The following is a 15696-nucleotide window of genomic DNA, read 5'->3' as shown; positions in this document are numbered from 1 at the left end:
AGTGGTTGTACAATGGTCAACAAGTAAATGTATTCTCTATCCAAAGCTATCTTGGTATAATGTTTTGATGAACTGGCAAATGGTTCCAAGCCCAAAAACTTTAAGTGAACAAGCAAATAGAGTTCTATACAGTTTTGATACGTAGTCTGCATAGATATGGTACTCAACCCGATAATGTAGCTTTGAAAAATTTTTATTGTAAAATTCTGCCAATTCTCCTTTATGGCTCTGTAGTGTGGGGTTTCCATCCTGCTGACGCAACAAGATGTTACGTTACATACTGCAATTGTACAGCAACACCCCTATCATCACCATAAGAGGAGAGTTGGGAAGAGTTACCTTAAAGGTTTATAGATACTGTAGAATTGTAAAATATTAGTTGAGGACTTTGAAAATGGATGATGAAAGACTTGTATGCAGATGTTACAATTTTCATTTAAGTAAAATTGACCTAGTTAAATATGATTTTTGGGCTAGAGATCTTAGACATTTACTCCAAAGCTATGGCTTTGGGGAGGTATGGGACAAACAAGGTGTTGGTGATGAATTGAAATTTTTCAAATAGTTAAAGAGATGCATTGATATTGATATACAATTATGGTCTCAAGGTATGAATATGTCTAGAAAACTTGATTCTTATGCTTCATTTAAAAATGAATTGTCTCTGGAACTTTATTTAACCTCTCTTGATAAACTAATATTCAAACTTATGCTTTGTAGATTTAGAACCTCAACACATACTTTGAAAAATTGAAACTGGTCATGGAATGATACTCCAAGAGTAGAGAGACTTTGTGAAATGTGTAATTTAAATCAAGTAGAGGATGAATTCCACTTTTTACTTGTATGTCAATTTTATACTTGTATAAGGTCAAAATATATTGCTAATTACTTTTATAATCCCCCACTGCAACACAAATTTGTATTACTTCTGTCATCTTGCAAGGTTGACACTCTCAGAAAACTTAGTAGATATATTTTTTTATGCTAGTAAACTTGAAATAGATGCTAGTAGAAACTCAGAGATATAAACTTTTCCCTACAGCCTATTGAGGGTCTGTCAAATTTGGTATTTTCTAGTGATCTGTTCATTTTTTGTATATATAAGGTTTGTACTTTTTTGGCCAGTGGCCACCAGTACTGAATAAATGATTGGTTGATGTCACTCAATGCCGTTAGGCTAACACAGAATCATAAGCCCCAAAGGAGGTGGGTAGTTACTCTCTATACTAAAGGGAACCATACTACTCACCAGAGTTATTTTCCTTTCATCCTAGAGTTTACACTTGCCAAACCAAAGTTCACGCCATCCATTCCCAAGTCTTTCAGATAAAAACTGATGAATGTTGTTGGAGATGCCCAAAAGGCTGCTTTCAAAATATCTCACATTTGTTATTACTTCTAAGATAGGTTTACAACGTTTATTAAACAATTTGCATGAATATTATTGTAAATGGAAACTAACGGTTAATATCGATAAAACCAAAATTATTGTATTTAGAAGGGGTGGAAGTCTAAGAAAATATGAAAAGTGGTTGTACAATGGTCAACAAGTAAAGGTAGTCTCTTTCCAAACCTATCTTGGTATAATGTTTTTGTGGACTAGCAAATGGTTCCAAGCCCAAAAACAGTGCCCACAATGATGCTAAGGCTTGTGTGTCATGAGCAGTGACTCTGCAAAGTTCACAAAGCATCTGTCACTTCTGCTTTTGGATCTGGGCGGGGTGCAAAGTATATTGGAAGCTTAGCATTTGTCGATGTCCCAAAAATATTGATGTGAGGAGTGTCCAGTGTGTTGAATATCTCCTTTAGTACATTTCAATTTAACATCCACTCTGCTGGAACGATTTTGTTCCTTGACAGGGCATCTGCTATAAGATTTCACCTCCCTGGAATGTGTGAGGGTCTGATTCTGATCCCTTTCTCCATGCACCAGTGGATCATCAGCCATAGAAGAATGCACAAGGTTTAGGAGTGAGTCCCTCCATGTTTGTTTATGTATGCAACCACAGTTGCATTGTCCAATTTTATGACATCCTGATTCCATATCTGAGCTGAGAAGGCTCATAGGGCTTCCCATACAGCTTGGAGTTTCAGCCAATTGATGAAAGTCCCCCCCCCCCCCTTCTGTGTTCATATAAACATGATTATGTTGTTGCGTCCCCACATGATTTAGTTTAAATGGACTGGCAGTGGAGTCCTGGTTGGACATTGGACATCATCAAAAACAGCTGTACCAAATGAATATTTAATGAGCGGTGAAGACAGTCCATTATTACTAGTGACATGCGCTGTTGTGCTTTGCTCACTATGGGGCTGAACCATAATTAACACCTTTCATCACAACCTTGACTATACTGTGAGTGAAGGTATAAATTGTAATGATACTGTATCGGAACTAGACTATGAACAACAGAATTGATTTTAAAACTATGGTAATCAGGGAACGGTTATGCTGGTACCTGCCCCAATAAACAAATAGCATCAACCTCTAACATTAACATGCAATGATAAACGCACACTCAGTGCCAAAGCAATCGCAAAAGGATACAAAAACCTGATGGAAGTACGCAATCAATGCAAAAAACTCACTAACTTGAGTAGGAATGAGAAGTCTTGTATGAAAAGGCTTCGAAGTGTACTCAATTATTTAGAAAAGGAAAGCTGTCCACTTCGAGCAGCGAGGTAATGAGAAATGGGTATTGGAGTATATAGTCTTGCGGGCTGTGAGAGTGAGTAGACAAGACCTTAAATTTTATTGCCTTGAATGAGAAAAGACAGTGAGTGTAGCCTTATTGTACTGAGTGACAGGTAAGTGATTGAAGCAGAACTGTATCGTCCATCGTACATCACTTTGTTTTTGCGACAAAATCAAATATGGCCAAATTGTATTTGCATCGTAAGTATGGAGGTGTATATACATGTAGAAGAACATCTTTGAAGTGCCTACACACAATGGGGTATTTGCACTCATGCCTGCAGTGTTTTCTGCTGCACTTTCACTCACTTGAATAACCAATGAAAGTACAGCCAGAGAACACTGTAAGTATTTGTGTGAATATCACTGAGTTTGCCATTCTTTGCATCGTGGGGTTCTGTCATATTGCTAATAATTATGAGGAGTACAATATTTATTTTGAACAAAAACACAACTCGCACAAAAATATTGAAATTACTCACATCTAGTAGAAACAATTTTATTCTATAATTTCATAGTAATTATATGATTCATATCAAAGTCATAATTCACAACAAAAATCAAACAGTTGTGCTTATCTCTCTGTGATCAAAAGCTAAAAAGTGTATATGCTCCCATGCATAGCATTCACCCTTGTACTAGGTTTAAATGTGCAAATGAACTTGAATACTATACCATCTTTGTGCTAGGTTTGAATGCATGTTTACATAGTATATCATATGCCATTTCTGCAATAAATTTGAATATGCATAGAGCTCCCCACAGAGTACCATCTTTGTGCAAAGTTTGAATGTGCATAATGTTCCCCATATAGTGTACAATATGGTGTGCTAAGTGTGACTGCATGGATGGTCCTGTAGTGTACCACTTTTGTCACAGGTTTTAGTGTACATAATGCTTCCCAGTGTACCGCCTGTGTCACAGGTTTCAGTGTACATAACACTCCCTACAGTGTAATATGCATAATGCTCTTAACAGTGAAGCATCTATGTCAAAATGTGTATGGCAAGGAAGGTGTCATGATCTAAGATATATCAGATTATTACTGGAATCGACCGTTTAGTAAGAATTGGGTTCAAAGGACAATGGATATATTACGGTGAATTGGACGGATTATATTGCTGCACTAACTAGCCATAAATATTAGTATATCATTATTAAGTATGAATGTGAAATAAATACTATTCACAATAAAACTTTACCATTATCAATGCTAAAAGTGTGCATCTTGTATAGCTCTGTAAACACTCTGATTGATGCAAATTCTGATAAGAAAACAATATTAATTATTAGTACAGCCACTAGATGGCGCTATACAAATCATGACTACCCAATCACTGCGAACTTCACCCAAATACATGATTACAGTAATGAAATATAAATATACACTTTATAAAATACAAAATTACCTACATTAGTATATGGAAAGTTAATAACATATGTTAAAAATCATATTACCTGTTTACATATTTATTGCTGTGAAATGGCAGTTAATTTGAAGCCTGGAAGAAGTTGTTTTAAAAAATTCAGTGAGAGTGCTTTCCCAGCAAATTTTGGTATGTGAATAAATGTATATTTGTGGATAACATTTTGGCAAATTCCACATCATTTTTGGATCAGAATTAAATAGTTTTCACTTGTTACTTAAACCTCCAATTTTGGTATAAAAATTTACATTCCATGAAATTTTGCAGTAAATGTATTGTCAAAATTGGTTGAACAATGTTTCTATTTTTGGATAACTTTTTGGCAAATTCAAAATCTCTTTATTTGAACCATTTTATACCTGCAGTTTTTTCTCTTTATGATTTATGTCAACATTTTGACCAATCACTTAATTTTTTGCAGTAAATGTAGCAAAATCTGAATAAACTACATTCATAGCAATAGTTTTCAATTCTATGTCAAAATTATTGTACGAGAAAGACAAAATTCAAAAAAAGAATGTTTACAATTAATGTCTTAACATGTATTTCATATCTCTTTGGTAGTGAAATTAAATTTGGTTGAGGTTAGTAAGTGGTTTGATTCTTTGGTTTCATTCCTGAGAATGTTTTAGGCGAAAAAGAATAATAATTGTGTGTTTCAGATAACATGGCATCAGAAGACGCGGGTAGGTAGGGTGGGAATTTATTTTGTATTATCTTTTTGCTTATTTTTGAAAAATATTGTTTTGACCCCAAAACAAACAAAATGTCGGTCAGAATACCCCTTCTGTGATATTTTGATGAAATATGTACAGATATCACTGGGGAAAGAAAACAGATATGCATGAAGGTCAAGAAGACAAAGAATTTCTTATCTTTTTGTTTTAAATGTTTAAAAAAATGTTTAGGATCTGAGGCTTAAACTAGGGTCGGTCAGGTTATCGGAAACACATATTTTTTTTTATTGGCCTTTAAAATTCATCAAACACAGATGTTGATACAACTGTGGCATTCTCAATTTCAACAAGCTATGACATACACAATCTATAACTATTATTGTGGCATGCAAAAGCATAGACCCTACCCGAAAGCAGTGTCTATGGCACAATTGAGTTTGAAACACACAGTGATAGTGGTACATTGCCTATAGTGTACTCAAAGTAGTATAAACACTGGAAGTCCCTGGAAACATCAAGTGGAAGTCTACACAAATATTTAGCATTGCATGGGTCTTCCATAGATTGAATCTATTTTGAATTTAATCCTCTTTCTCCCAGCTTCTACTTAGAGTACAAACAAATACCCCCTAGGGAGAAAGAGGCCAAACTTGTACTTAGTTGTGAACAAACAAATAACCTCTAGGGAGAAAGAGGACCAACTTGTACTTAGTGGTGTACAAACAAATACCCCCTAGGGAGAAAGAGGACTAACTTGTTCTTAGTTGTGTACAAACAAATAACCCCTAGGGAGAAAGAGGACCAACTTGTACTTAGTTGTGAACAAACAAATACCCCCTAGGGAGAAAGAGGACCAACTTGTACTTAGTTGTGTACAAACAAATACCCACTAGAGAGAAAGAGGACCAACTTGTACTTAGTTGTGTACAAACAAATACCACTAGAGAGAAAGAGGACCAACTTGTACTTAGTTGTGTACAAACAAATACCACCTAGGGAGAAAGAGGACCAACTTGTACTTAGTTGTGTACAAACAAATACCCCCTAGGGAAGAAGAGGACCAACTTGTACTTAGTTGTGTACAAACAAATACCACTAGAGAGAAAGAGGACCAACTTGTACTTAGTTGTGTACAAACAAATACCCACTAGAGAGAAAGAGGACCAACTTGTACTTAGTTGTGTACAAACAAATACCACTAGAGAGAAAGAGGACCAACTTGTACTTAGTTGTGCACAAACAAATACCCCCTAGGGAGAAAGAGGACCAACTTGTACTTAGTTGTGTACAAACAAATACGCCCTTAACATGAATGTCAACATGTCATAATAATAGTTTTCAGATAATACTGTCTTAGATTTTCCAAAGTAATCTCGCAAGAGTAACATGTGCATGTATGATGATGGAAAGTTAATTCAAAATATTAAATACCCAAGTCTTTTTTTAACAGTAGTTGTTGAAAGTGAAGCCCAGCATGTCTTGTTGAAGTTGTTTCAGTTAAACAAAAATGTGAAATTTCATTGAAAAACTAATTAGTTTGCTTGTAAATTATGGCCTAAGTCTAGAAGTTCACTACATCATATTATTATGTACAAAATATAATTTCTAAATGTAAAAGTTAAATATCTTGGAAGAATTGCTATTATATAGACAAATTGTAAACTAAAGCCTTGTTGAAAATTTCCTGATAAGAATAATGTTTTTATCAATTTTTTTCTGAATACATTGATAGATAATTCATTCATTTAAGTTATTTCCCATTTTAATATTTCCAACTGAGCAGGATTCATTCCTAACATACACACTCCCATACACCCCCAAATTAAATTAAAGTTCCACCTAAAAACAAACAAAACTGAAAAAAAATATACATCTAACTTGTCTGCCCTCGTTACATCCATTCAATCCTCTTGTGCAAATGCCATATAAGGGCTGTAATATATACACTTATTGCCCAGCTATAAGGGCATTAGTAGTTGTATATTACCCCAAAGGCTGTTTAATACGCAGCAGCTATTTCCTTGAGGCTGAAAGCTAAGGGAATTAGTTTCTATATGACAGCACTATGGGTATATGACGTCGACTAGTGCCCAAATAAGGCAAGGCAATAAGTGTTTTATAACACATCACATTCTCAGGCACATATTCTTTCCATAGTCAAAGCAAATCACTGAAAAGACTCTTGTGCTTGATGACTGTTGCCCTAGGGAAAATAGAACAGGACTAGTGCCACACTATATGCAAATTGAGGTCACTAGTCCATACCATGTGACATGATCTAAGCCAATCAATGAAGGCTGTATGAAAATGATGTGCTAAAAGAAGGCACAATAATACTAACATGATTATCTCAAAGTGAAAAAGAAGAAACTGATAATTTCTCTGATGAATTACACATTATTTTGGTTCAGTCGAATTTTTGGGATTGCTCCCGTCGCTTTAGAAGGTGAAGCTTGCTCTGCATTCATCACACTTCCTGACGTTCCGGCAGTCCCAGCTTTGAGACCTTTAGGTCTGGGTCGTGATATAGACACCTCCGCGCCACCTCTCTCTGTTTCTACAAGTTTTTCTGTTGATTGTGCGTTAGGATTAGTAATGATTTCATCCCTGCCTTCAGTTCGCAGTGAGGTCTTATTTGCTTTGTATTCCACTCGTAAGGTAGACTCTGTAGGACCTTCTTGATAAGGATCAGATGTTGCAGGGTGCTCCATCATTTCAACTAGAGGAGGTTTCTGGATACAAATCTGATTACGTCGATACAGAATGATAATAACAATAATGACACCGATGACAAGTACCAATGCCACCACTGCTATAGCTATCTTTCCTGTATCATTCATACCACCAGTTCTCTCTAAAAAATAAAATAAAAATTAAAAAAACAGTTTAGGTGTGTTTTTTAAATTCCCCGGTTAAATTCTCAACAAACCCATCCACTAAACTACTATTTATGGCAGTTACTGTTCTTTTTATATAGTACTTTAGAGCAAGTGGATATGTGAGGCAGATATCATTTACTTTGTTCATGACTAGCCCTGCAGTTATAATCAGAGAAGTAGGGAGGGTTATTTTTATGCATTGATAGCAAACAGTCTATCAACTAAACTTACCATAGCTAACAGTACAGTCACATCTGTTGATAGCAAACAGTCTATCAACAAAACTTACCATAACTAACAGTAGTCACGTCTGTTGATAGTAAACAGTCTATCAACTAAACTTACCATAGCTAACAGTAGTCACATCTGTTGATAGCAAACAGTCTATCAACAAAACTTACCATAACTAACAGTAGTCACGTCTGTTGATAGTAAACACTCTATCAACTAAACTTACCACAACTAACAGTAGTCACGTCTGTTGATAGTAAACACTCTATCAACTAAACTTACCATAACTAACAGTACAGTCACGTCTGTTGATAGTAAACAGTCTATCAACCAAACTTACCATAACTAACAGTAGTCACATCTGTTGATAGTAAACAGTCTATCAACTAAACTTACCATAACTAACAGTACAGTCACGTCTGTTGATAGTAAACACTCTATCAATTAAACTTACCATAACTAACAGTACAGTCACATCTGTTGATAGTAAACACTCTATCAACTAAACTTACCATAACTAACAGTACAGTCACGTCTGTTGAAAGTAAACACTCTATCAACTAAACTTACCATAACTAACAGTACAGTCACATCTGTTGATAGCAAACAGTCTATCAACTAAACTTACCATAACTAACAGTAGTCACGTCTGTTGATAGTAAACACTCTATCAACTAAACTTACCACAACTAACAGTACAGTCACGTCTGTTGATAGTAAACACTCTGTCAACTAAACTTACCATAACTAACAGTACAGTCACGTCTGTTGATAGTAAACACTCTATCAACTAAACTTACCATAACTAACAGTACAGTCATGTCTGTTGATAGTAAACACTCTATCAACTAAACTTACCATAACTAACAGTACAGTCACATCTGTTGATAGTAAACACTCTATCAACTAAACTTACCATAACTAACAGTACAGTCACGTCTGTTGATAGTAAACGCTCTATCAACTAAACTTACCATAACTAACAGTACAGTCACGTCTGTTGATAGTAAACACTCTATCAACTAAACTTACCATAACTAACAGTACAGTCACGTCTGTTGATAGTAAACACTCTATCAACTAAACTTACCATAACTAACAGTACAGTCACATCTGTTGATGGTAAACACTCTATCAACTAAACTTACCATAACTAACAGTACAGTCACGTCTGTTGATAGTAAACACTCTGTCAACTAGCAATCCTTGTTCTTTACCATAGATCTTATAGGCAGCCTGTCAAAAAGTAATAATCATAAAATACATATATGAGTCAATGTAAGAACAGTACACCACATTTCTGTTCTCAGGAAAACAAAAGATTTCATAGTTTGACCACTAGGAGCACTATTCAGAAGTAGCTTTTGAACCAGAAGTATTATAATAGCTTCCCTTGAAAAAAAAATGTAGTCACCCCTGATTTTTTTGTCTACTTGAACTGACAATGAGTTTGTGTTTTCTTGAACACAGCAACAGCTAAATGTTAATATTTTTTATTTATTGACTTGCACACTACATGAAGTCTAGACCTTGTGTATGGCCCTTCTAAAGTAATAAATGTTTGCTAGCTGATTAAAACACTGACCCAATTACAAAAATGATAATCATATTTAGATGATATTGTATTACATTTCATCTTTACTACTTGCTTCCTATGTTGTCTTGTTTACTGATTCATTCAGAGCACTGCACATACAGCCAACACATATTGCAATAGTGTGCATTTGAATCTTACACCTGATATGAACACTGGCACACATGGAAATTGCTTTACATAGGGGTTTTATACGGGTGATAAAGGATCATTGGTAGGAAATTTGAAATCTGACCTCAGCACTATTTGAACTATGACCTTACCATTATTATGAACTCTGAACTATGACCTTACATACCATAGTTTGAACTATCACCCTACATATTCACCATTTGGTTTAAACTTAGACCTTACCATAACTTTGAACTATGACCTTGCTTATTATTTTGAACTTTGAACTATGACCTTACTTACCATTACTTTGAACTTCAAACTATGACCTTACAATTACTTTGAACTATGACCTTACTTACCATTATTTTGAACTTCAAACTATGACCTTACAATTACTTTGAACTATGACCTTACTTACCATTATTTTGAACTTCAAACTATGACCTTACCATTACTTTGAACTATGACCTTGCTTATTATTTTGAACTTTGACCTTACTTACCATTATTTTGATGTTTGCTGGGTCAGTATTTGTCATTGTGACATGCAGCTGAAATCCTTTCCATCCTGTCACTTCAACAGTTTCATCATTATTGCTAAATGTGTGTTCAAAATATATGTTGAGTCTGTCCACCTGCAAAATATCAATACAAACATTACAATATTAGACCTAAAAAAATAATTGTTTGGTTCCAGTTACCCGACCCCCACCTAGCTTTTCACTGCCGACCCTAAACTTGTTTTACGTATTCGAGAAAAAAAATAACAAAATCGCAAAATTTGTGAACTCTCACGAGAAACAGTGGATGCGGAAACTGACATCAACTTAAAAAGACAATATAAAACTGTTTTTCCAATCTGTAATGGCTGTACATATGATAGGAAGAAATAAATAATACAGAGACCATTTCTAAAACAATGGAAAACCTGAACTAGACACTCACACATAAAAAAAATATATAATAAAATAAAATAACAAATCTACCTACCCACCTATTCTAAAATTGAGTTTAACCAGAACACAATCTTTTTTTATTAGGCCTTATTACAATAATACAAATTTTGAAAGATTTTATGGATATCATATTTTACCATATCATAACTTACATACTTCATATTTTCAATTCCTTTTATCTAATGTTTTTTCCAATCATATTTTTTTCAATTCATTGATATACAAGCACGACTTGGGTTCTGCTACTTCACAATGATTATTCAAGTAGAAAAGCATTGTATTAAAGTTTGTTTTTTTCAAATAAAAGTTGCCTATTTCTTATCCACATGCCACTATCATTCAGTATAACTTTCCAACTATCTGTACTTAATTTCTTATACTACCATCATACCTGATTACAGTTATCAAATATCATTTCTCGAATATCAGTGATAAATCTAATGTGTTTATTTGTTTTCTATTGCTCATCACTTTCCTCCACTGTAAATGTCACATCCACTGGGTTACTATATCACAAAGTTGTACCATAACTAGTGTTTCCATGATAACATTATGGATTTGTGATAACTTTCCTCCACTGTAAATGTAGAACACCGACTGGGTTGTCACAATGTTGTACCATAACAAGTGTTTCCATGGTAACATGATGGATTTGTGATAACTTACCTCCACTGTAAATGTCACACCAACTGGGTTGTCACAATGTTGTACCGTAGCTGCTGTTTCCACTGTCAAATTATGGATTTGTGATATGCATGCACAATGGTATTTATCACATGGCTGGCAGTCATTGTAGCTCAATCCTGGAAATGAAAAAGTAAACAACTTTTTAACAGAACTGACTAGATTTACATGTACATGTATCTCATTTTGCCAGCAAAAACTATAACAATCATGACCATAAATACAAGTGTTACATCATATCATTTGTTTTGGGGTTCCTGGTACAATATATATTATTAAAAGGAACAAGGGGAGGGGGAGGGGCTATTTGAGTATAGGTATATGTGCCGCCCTTTGGGGTACATTTTGTAGCCCTTTGGTCTAAAATGGGGTCTGTTTTTTTTCGAGATGAAGAGTCTAAAACAGGGTCCACTTTGCATTATTTTTTACTTTGCTTGGTCTAAAATGTAGCCCATTTTCCTTTACCAAATCATAACTGCCATTAATTGCCCCAAAATGTTGCCCCCTAAGGAAAATGTCTTTTGGTCTAAACTTTCATCTTTTAAAAACCTGTAATGGTCTAAAATGGGTTATTGATTTTTGGTCAAAGTGGGTCTAAAATGGGGCTTGGGGTTTCCCACACTGGCCACACACCCCTACGCAGAGCAGAGCTGGCCCTGATACCGCCTCCCCCCCCCCCCCCCTGCAAAGTCAGGAATCAAAACATGGCAAGTAAGTTATTGTGTCTGGTTTAATCTCAAGTGAATTACCATTAATCTAATGAAAACATTTCCTTCCTGGTTGTAATATGATATACCTATCTGTTTATGTCTATCACAATATGGTACAACAGTGCCAGTACTGTGTCTGTGTTTTACTGGTTTCAAACACTAATTGTTTGTTTACAGTACTGCAGTGGTTCATGATGTATCACACCCTTGTAAAGTTAAACAAAGTAAGCTTTCAGGGTGGTATGCTGGATTTCTTTAAATATTTTGACTAGAATAGAATTCTTATTCTTAAGATGGTTGGTAAAATGTAGACCATCAGACAAGTAGTTATTCAGTCCTAATCTGGTTTGGCTTAAAGAGTAGTAGGTTAAATCCAGCCATGCCAGTTCTTTAGATGTTTGCTATAAAAAGCCTAACAAAAAAAAATTGTGTGGTTCCAATAACACTCAATTTTAGGATAGGTGGGGTAGGTAGATTTTTTATTTTATTTTATTATATTTTTTTTCTGTGAGTGTCTAGGTCAGGTTTTCCACTGTTTTCCAAATAGTCTCTGCGTTGTTTATTTCTTCCTATCAGATGTATAGCCATTACAGATTGGAAGAACAGTTTTATTTGTCAGTTTCTGCATCCACTATTTCTCATGAGGCTTCACAATTTTTGCAATTTTATCATTTTGTTCTTGAATACGTAAAAAATTTTAGGGTTGGCAGTGAAAAGCTAGGTGGGATAGGGTAACCGGAACCAAACAATTAATTTTTTTGGAGTATTCTATCATTTAGTAATCAACAAAATTAAGGAAACTTAGGCCTAACAAAGCAAATTGTGTGGTTCCAATTTTAGAATAGATGGGGTAGGTAGAGATTTCTTTATATATATATATTCATATGTGAGTGTCTAGTTCAGGTAGTTATGTTTTTCGTTGTTTTCCATATGGTCTCTGCGTTATTGGTTTCTTCTCATCAGATATACAGCGAACCATTACAGTTAGACAAGAGTTAACAGATACAACCATGCAAAAAAAACACAAAAAAATGCATATATGCCACACAGTGACACTTCAATAGCAAGAGTGCATTTTTTTTTTGCTACATTTAGTCTAAATGAAAAAACAAACAAAAACATTTAAATGTATTGTAACGCTATGCAGATATTTGGGTACCAATGTTTTTCTTAGTATCAATCATCTGACGAAGGGTGCATAAAGTGTCCTTTGCAGTGTTCGTTTAATGTCTGTATTACTATTACTATTAGTGCTAGTGGCATGTGTAGTTCATTTATTTCACTTAGTTAAAATGTAGCAAAAAACTGTACTCATTTAATCTTGCTTTCTTGATTTGAAGTGTAGCATGTCCAGTTTCTTATTGATTTCTGCATGGTTATATGAAACAGAAAAGCTGCATGACTGCATGGGAGTGTACCTAAGGCAAATTACAGAAATAAATATTTTGATACTCAAACAAGGTTTGACCCGTGTTGACCTTTAACTAAAGTATAGGCAGCTTTGCTGGACAGGTCTCCCATTTGAAACTCCCACTCCCCTTGACAAGAGAAAGACATTTTTGAATGTAATTTGTTTGTTGTCCCTCTGCTGGGCATGTTACTGGCCAAGAGGGCTATACATTTGTATATATAGGATACTCACACTCTCCTTGACAGGAGAGACATTTCCGCATATAAATTAGGTTTGCATGCTACCCCTACCACCCATTCGAACCCTGGCAATACACCTTTGTGATATCAGAGACTAGTTGTCTGGGGCCAAATATTCATTCTTTGAACCTTTAGTCAACTCTAATAGGTATCTGTAAGTTGAAATCACCATGCACAAATATATCAGTGTAGACAACATGTCACCTTAGGGCAAATACCAAGAAATAGTTAACCATTGAATTGTACATAACCACATGCCAATAGTTCAAGGATCAATGATGTCTGGAAATAAAGCTGTATATACATAATCGTTTTGTTTTAATTTTGTTCATTAATATCAACAAGCCTTTTTACTTATAATGATCAGGAGTTTCTTGGGGGCCCTTACCTTGTAGGACAAGAACACAAACCTTTATTTAGAAATGAAACATGATTTTTAAAAAAAAAATAATAATTCTTAATGTTAGATAGTTTATAAATATAATGTAAGGGGGTGGGGGTAGTAATTGTCAAGAGGAGCAACAGATAAGGGGCCTGAAAGGTAGTCTTAAATTTCCAATCACTAATTTCTTTGTTTGCAAATTCAACTTGACTTGGACTTAAATACTTCCATTGAGGTTGTATGCCATTGTCTATACACAACAAATGACAGCTAAAACAGATTTACACCATCATTCATTATACAAAATGATAAACTTCATTCGAAAACAAGGGAATTGTTCTCGAAAGAGTGCATATTCTGTCAATAATGTAAACTACATAAATTCAACATATTATTTATAATTATTTTTTTTTCACTTTTTAAACTCTCTTTTTCTCGCTTACTAAAATGTCATACACTACCGAGTAAACCAAGATGTATTTGGTTGTTTGAGTAAAATATGGGTCAATTTGAAAAGAATTGTGAATTTGCAACCTGGCAGTCAAATATGCCATTTGTGGTCTGACATAATAATGATTATCATATGCATCCAAAAAGAGTGATAGACCCCGGATAAAGATCATTATTTCACATTTTATTATCAATATTTGGGTGTTACCTTGGATGTAGTCACTATTTCAATGTTGTTACAAAACATATCCGAGTCAACGATTTTATAAGAAGGGCTAAAGACATTTACACGTTATAGGAAATAGTCTATGGTTTGATTATCTCACTGAAGGTTTAATTATTCGCGCAGTTGGCTACATGATGGACTGCCATGGCTTCATGATATTAACCAATTTATTTGTATGGGACGTTTGCATGAAGGTTGACCGGGGTTATGTCGAACTTATGGCGTGTAAACCACACTGCCCTACTGGCTATACTAACCTCTAGTACTACTACTGTAAATTTACAAGTTATTTGTCGTCAAATAATCATGTTTACATATATATTAGTGTCAAATAACAAAGATAATTGAACTGTTTATTGAAAAGTGTGTGACGGTCACGATACATGGCTCATTATTATCATTCTAAACATGTCCTTGTGATGCAAAAATATTACCATGTGCAGCCGACTTTAACAGAAAAAAATGTGTAGTACTAGTAGAGCCATATTGATTCAATATCAAAAACCTACCTTTTTGGAAGCAAAGACAAAACACAAAGAAAGCTAAAAGCAATGAAGTCAGAGTCGCTTTCTCTGCAAATTTCGGATCCATTGTAGGGCAAATTCATGTACTTCACCGCGACCTTTCTATAACCAATGGTCTGGAAAGGGTAACGTTACCGATCGAGTTCAATGGTCAGATTCCGTACTACTGTTATTTCTTGCTCCACGAATTTGCATCGCCTGTAAAGTATGTCGGGATGACAATAAAGAAAGTCTACATGCGTTGCGTAACTTTGTTTGAATATATCCTTGCGATTTACTACCACATGAGGCGGAAGCAACAGTGAGACGCTCCGATGAATAGAAGTAATTTCCCTTTCCCTTTCAATGATGATTGTTGTTCGTTCAGAGCCACTTGAATAGCTATAGACTCCCTAGCTTTTAGTTAATTAGACAACAGCTAAATAGCTAACATTTTCTTGGACGAGCGATTCGATTTGGTAACAAAGATTTTCATTGTTGCATGTGTTTTAATTC

This window comes from Glandiceps talaboti, chromosome 11 (genome assembly GCF_964340395.1).
Source record: "Glandiceps talaboti chromosome 11, keGlaTala1.1, whole genome shotgun sequence".
In the NCBI taxonomy this organism is placed as follows: domain Eukaryota; kingdom Metazoa; phylum Hemichordata; class Enteropneusta; family Spengelidae; genus Glandiceps; species Glandiceps talaboti.
The sequence above is the reverse complement of the archived record's forward strand: the minus strand, read 5'-3'. Positions refer to the sequence as shown.